Source organism: Arachis ipaensis, chromosome B9 (assembly GCF_059453495.1).
Source record: "Arachis ipaensis isolate K30076 ecotype BB chromosome B9, ASM5945349v1, whole genome shotgun sequence".
NCBI lineage: Eukaryota > Viridiplantae > Streptophyta > Magnoliopsida > Fabales > Fabaceae > Arachis > Arachis ipaensis.
The window spans coordinates 36,955,626-36,962,573 of record NC_142444.1 but is presented as its reverse complement, the minus strand read 5'-3'; the positions used below and the strand labels follow the sequence as shown (position 1 = coordinate 36,962,573).

Below are 6,948 nucleotides of genomic sequence, written 5' to 3'. Positions count from 1 at the left end.
TGTCGCGCATCCCCAACTCGAGTTATACTCATCATAAACTTGATCATAATCATGATCCATATCCATCACCCTCACTGGTGAATATTTACGGGGGCGAGCTCATCCGGGACTTTCACAGTGCCCGGCCACGCTTACGACATAGGGTCAAAAGAGCTTCGAGTCTCAACCTGGAGCATGTGGTGGCTAGCCACTGCTTCCTCCCAGTGAAACTCTCATCTCCGATAGTAGAAGTGCAACATTCACATTTATCAATGATTCAGCATATACATGCATTCAATCTCATCCATGGATCAACATCCATCTCAGCCATCCGGCTCACGGTTCAGTCCAGAACCAGCCAATATTGATAATCACACACAGCCATTCCGGCTCACGGTTCAATCCAGAACCAGTCAATATTCATAATCATACATGGCCATTCCGGCTCATAATAAAACAGCACTTCCACCATTCAAAATCATCAGATTTATGAAATCGGCATTTAAGCCATAAATCATTTTCTCAATTCGTTTCACTTTGAAATCAAGTTTCAACTCTTTTCAGCCTTGGCTTTAGAAATCTCGTTTCTCAAATCATCTCAGGCTCATAAGCCAATTTACTCAAAGTGAGTTCCCTTTTTTAAAACATAGCCACTCTCGGCATTCTCTTTCCAAAACTTCCAAAACCATGGAAAGTTAAAGATTCCTTTTGAAACATTCAAAACCACCCATCCAACAATGGGATTTTTGTAACAAAAGTTCCTCGGCAAAGTCCCAAGTCCTTAGGGAAGAATAACAACTCATTTCGCCAAATTCATTTAAAATCATTAAAAATCTTGGCTTCCTTATTTGGGTAGTAAAATAGGATCTAAGCCGATCCGAGTCATGTAATCAATTACTCTTTTCAAAACCATTTCCTTTTCTTAAACAAAAACCGGCTTCAATTCCATAATTAAACCTGAAGCGTTTCAAACTGATAAGAGAATCATTTTTGTTGTGTTAAACTAGAGTTCAAAGGGTACTCTGAATCTTATTCAAAACGTCAAAATAATGAGGTTCGTCAATCGAGATCCACTTCCTTTTAAAATCACGAAAACTCTTCCAATGGACACTCTTTATGTTTAATAGAGAAAAACATAAACCAGTTTTACCTTTTAAAACAGCCTCAAGGCAAAATTCCTTTTCGAATAACTTGTACCCAAAGACATACTATTCTTCTCGGAAAAGTAAGGAGGAATCATGATTCTCTTTTCAATAATTCTTTCAAAGCGTAGCTTCATCGCTTTCATAATTGTTCTAAGTAAAAATAATAAAAGAAGCCATAAATTCACAATCCTCCAAGTAAATAGGAAAGGCATTAAACTCCAAATTTCCCAAATAACATTTCAAATAAAGCCTCGGATTTTATAGAAATTTCGGCAGCATCTCCCCTAAAACTTGGACTCTGCCACCCGGTTCGGGTCCCAACTAAACCGTTTCTCAATCCTTTTCAACAGTCCAGAACCCAAAAATCAATTCAAAATCACGCTAAATCCAACAGTCGCCTCAGTGGCATATCTCAAGGAAACCATTTCAAAATCAAATCAATGTCAACCGATTTAACTAATTTCCAAAGCTTTAAGGAAACGGCTCAATAACAAATCATTTGTCCAAAACCAAGTCAATTAAAGTAAACCAGGCTGAATTCAAAAGTGCGTCTGACTTTTCACATTATCAAAATAATTGACTCAATTCAAATCAATGCTCAACGGATCAAACTCAGATTTCAAATCTTTAAAGAATCAACTACAAAACATTACATTTCACAAAGCCGCACAACAATTCAACCAAACCAACATCCATAATCACTCTAGTCAATCAAATAACACATAAGGCAGATGCATTCACCAAATACCAATTATCTCACATCAGTATCCATATGTAATAATTCCAATACATAAAACATAGTTTTTGGAAAGCGCCCCTACCTCAAAACGCAATTCCATAATCCAAACGTCTCACAGAGTCCTTTCTGCCTCAACCCGAACTGACGGCAACCAAAACCTCAGCTCCCAGTCACGTTCGCAATAACCATAGCAACACTAATCGCAACATACAATAATCAGGACTCGACCCCACGTTATCAAAACTCATATTCATTAACCGAACACAATAGAATACTAACGCGAGGCTTTTCGAAACATAAATACTTACTGAGCTAGTGAAACGAAGCAGCTGCGATTTCAAACCGGCCCCGACAACAGCTCTGGCGGCAGAGGCAACCTCAGCCCCAACTACTCGTAACAGCAACAACAACTCTAACCGTGACATGCCATAACTCGAACTCAGCCCTACGTTATCAAAACCTTACGATTCCTACCCAAATATAACAAAGTGCAGATTTTCAAGGGTTCCGGAATGTAACTCTTACCGTAACTAAGGAGAAGTGACTGAGCCAAGCGGCGGCATCCCCGGCGGTGGTTCCGGTAGCCACCGGACTGCTCCTGGTGACCAGAACAATGGCAAGGCTTCCTCCTCCTTCGGCAGCAACAGTGCAGAAGCTTCAGCTAAGCACTGCAGAGCAGCAGATCAGCAGTGGCGGAGCCGGCTTCTCCTCCATCGCATTCTGTTCCTCCCGCACTGCTCTCTCCCTCTTGCCGACGACCGTGATGGAAACAACCCCCAGCAGCGGAGGCAGCAAGGCTGGCTCGACCGCAGCAGAGTGTGACACGCCTCTCTCCTGGGCTCTCGCTCCCCCTGGCCGCGATTCACGGCGGCGATAGTAGCGCCGTTGGAAGACACGGAAGCAGTGGCGGCGACAAGGCTAGCCGCAAGCTTCTCTTCTTCGTGCGCCTCTCTGTTCTGGGTTCCCTCCTTCGCGACGGCCATGGCGGCGGCAGATCGGTGGCAACGTGATGGTGCGACGGTGAGGGAGCTTGGCGATGCTGCCGGCGGCGTGGCGCAGCGAGCTTCCCTCCTTCCACTGGTGGCGAAACCCTCACTCTCAGATCTCCCCTTTCCTCTTCCGGCAGACCCCCTTCCCCTGCTTCCCTTTCTATTTCTTTCTTTCTTTCATCTTTGCAGCCGTTGCTGCTGCTGATTGTTGGGAGAGGGTTTTGGTGGCTGTAGGGTTACAGGGAATGGGTAACTGGGTTAGGGTTTTTAGGGTTAGGGGTAGTTTCGTAATTTCAAATAAAAGTAGGGGTAATATAGTAATTGAAACCCAAATTAAATCTAACACTAATTATATATAGAAAATACTATTTGCTCCCCAATTTCACATTATTTTCAATAAAATATCCAAATCAAATAATTCGGAGTAATATAATTAAATCCCTTATTTTTCAAAGTAGCAGTATTAATATTGAAAATATTACTTATTTAATTCAAATCATATAGAAATCCTTATTATTTCACAACTACCAACTTTATACTCTGAATATAGAAAATAATCCAATAATTGTGAAATTGGATAATAATCATAACTTATTTCAAATCCCATAAATCAAAACTTGCCTTAATTATCTTTAATAAAGTGATTTCCGAAATTAAGGCTATAAATAACCGTATGATTTGAGATTTGATCATAATAAGACTTTTCAAAGATTTTGGGTCTTACAATTATTCGTCCTGACCGGACAGGGACGAGTCGGGTACTCGCGAGTTTCGATATTCCTGTAAAGTCTAACCATATATTGATTCTCCATTTATTAATGATCAATCGTTAACCATTGAATTACTACGCACGTAAGACAAAATTCGAACTCCTAATACTTGCTTAAATGAACGAATGAGATGACCACTCAATAAATTCAAATTGATTAAGATAAATACTAACTATTAAAAATTCTTAGAATTTGATTTTAATTATAACTTTATAAAGTATTTAATTTTTTTAATAAAATCTTTATATAATTTTATGTATTATCTTATACAGGATATGAGAATATATACTAGTTGATTATACTATATCAGGTTGAGGTTGAATTGATTAAAAAAATTTATTATTATATTATCATCATCCACGTAATAAAAGAATAATCCAAATGCTCTAATTGAGGAACAAGAACAACATCAGCAGTGACGCATAAACAACGTCAAACATGCATAAAAAGTAGAACGGCTCCGTTAGAGTGCTGCCAATTGTTGAATGTATCCTCAACAATTCATGAAAATTACGAAAAAATTAGGAGAAATAAAAACTATTAACATAAAAATTATAATAAATAAATAAATATTAAAAATATATTTATTTTTTTTATAAAAAAATTTAATCTTTCTTTTTAAATATTATAAATATTATAAAATAATTTAATTTTTTTAATAATTTTAATATTAAAATCTTTTTTTAATAATTAATTTTTTTTAACGGTCCTTTAGAGTAATTTTTTTTTTGTTTGACACAGAGATAGTTGTTTACTACTTTTGCTTTCAATAATATTTAATTTTCGTTATTAGAGGATATAATTATGCAATCAAAAGCTACTCATTTTACTTTCCCATAATAAAGATTTCCTCCCCTTAGCTTATATATAAACACAAACATATGAAGGAAAACAATCACTGAGGGGATGACAAGCAAAATGCCTACTTCAAACCATGGACGCTTCTTGCATCTTCTTTTTCTTACTCTCCTTATTCTGATGTGTTTCAATAATATCTCAACACTAGGCCACAATTCTCTCATTACCCCTGAAACTCCAACCTTGAATGAATCAATTATCCACCCCAACATCAACATACTCGTCCTTTCTGTTGCGAATGACTTATCACCTGGAGGCGTAACCACCTTGCACTTCGTTAGCACCTTTAAACCAAAGTTCGATTTGCAACCCGGGAAACCTTTCATTATGTTCACCAATTTTGAGGTGAAAGAGTGCACCTTGATTTGGGAAACATCCCCTCCAAAGTGTGCCAAGTTCAACCTGTATGATCCTAATGTTGAAGGAAGCCATCAAGAAATATATTGGTCGGCTTCAGATTCTGGTATATTTCATAGTTGGGATGAACAAAACTGGGAAAAAAGAGTGGACTGGGTATCTTGTTGAAAATAGTCCGTAATCTTCACATGTACGGTAAATAATATTATAGTATAATTAATAATATAATAATCTTTCTAATTGGGTGATCGATTGTTTTATGCATGTTTCATTTAAATTTGAGATTTTGTATTTGATTGTGTTCTCTTTGATATATATGCGTAGTTTTTAATTTAGTGATATTTGTTGAAAAGTCTAAAAAATTATATTAGTTTGATAGAATTATCCCGAGTGATAAATTGACATTTGAAATAGAGAGCGAAAAACAAATAAATAAATAAAACATTAAAACACTATATATATTGTTTAATTTCTTGTAGTATACATAAAAGGGAAGTTGTATAGTGGCATGGAAAGTGCTAGTTAAGAATGGTCAAAAGTTGACTATCCTATAAGAAGAGGACAGATGATAATACAATGGGTTAAAGGTGAATTTAGATATGTTTTAGCGCTGTCCAAGTGTCAAGTATGAAAAATGCTTCAAAAGGAATTCAAACCCTTATCCTCGAAGATACAAGGAAGATGATCATACCACTGTATTAAGATATTTTTCATAATTATATAGACAAATTATATATATATATATAGTAATATTTTATTTTATTTATATTTAATTTATTTTAATTTTAAAGTCGCTCATTTTAAAATTAATTATATTTTATTTAATTATAAATTTTATTAAATATATACAAATTAAAAAGATAAACAAAAAAAATTTATTAATTATAATTTATTTTTTTTATGATTATATTATATCTATTAATATTATTTTTTCAATAAATAATTATAGTATATAATAATAGGTAAAGACTCACATGCAGTTGTTTTCATATGAAGTTAATAGTTGAAAAATTTTAGATGATATTTAGTCAAACTTGTCAAATCATCTAATAGTTCTTAAATATCAACTTCACATAAAAACAACTATATGTGAGTTTTCACCTATAATAATATAACAATACAATAAATATAAACTAATTAATAAAGTATTAAAATTTGAAAATGATAATTACTTTTATAAAAAAAAAAAATAAAAGTACTTATAATAAAAAATAATTAAATTTTATATAATTATTTAATTATATCGGGTTAATCGGTTCGACCAGTGACTCACCGATTGAACCAATGACCCAGTGACACAGTAACTTTATACCGGTTTGGTTCTGACGTCCATTAGGCTGGTGTGGAGCGCAATAATTTGCATAAGTTTAATGTAGGATAAACTTGTAATTACATTATCCAAAAGATATTTTTTATGTTTGGACCTCCCAAGTAAGTGGACAAACTTCAATAAATTACTATGATTTTTCTTTTTCTTTTTCCTAATACTGGTCCAATATAAATGGTTATGGATTTGTGAAATAAAACATCTTTTTTATTTACCCTATCTTTTGTGCAAAAAAAAATTATCAGTTTAGAGGAAAGTTTATAATTTAATTCTAATAAATAAAAACTCTCAATCTTAAAATACAAAAACGATTGAATTTTGTATAATATTTATTATTCAATGTTAAATATTTTTTTCTATAATATTTGTATAATAATTAATAGATAAAAAAGAGTACGATACATATCAAACTTTGTTAATGTTTAAATTAAATAAATTGTATTTTTAATTACAAAACAAATTTTTATTTTATTTTGCGAGAATATCATTCTTTTATAATAGATAATTATATAATTATTTCTTTAATTACATCTATGTGAATTACTTTGTGAAGTACGGACACTTTGCTAAGTTGCCGTGTTCACGTGTCGGACACATTTCGGACACGACACTCTGATACTCGTCTGACACGCGTGTCTGCTGTGTTCAAATCGTGTCTTAATAAAAAATAAAAAATTCATCTCCGGACACATCTGGACACACCTAAATACCATCAGGTGTTAGCGTGTCTAGTCTTATTCTTAACATATATTCTTAAAATAAATTTAGATATAGTATATATTAT

The 6,948-nt window shown here is 33.9% G+C and overlaps 1 pseudogene; it reads right to left on the bottom strand.

The window, feature by feature from the left end:
• Positions 1-2,520: 2,520 nt before the first annotated feature.
• LOC148544325 (uncharacterized) lies at positions 2,521-2,846 on the bottom strand (annotated as a pseudogene).
• Positions 2,847-6,948: the final 4,102 nt, after the last annotated feature.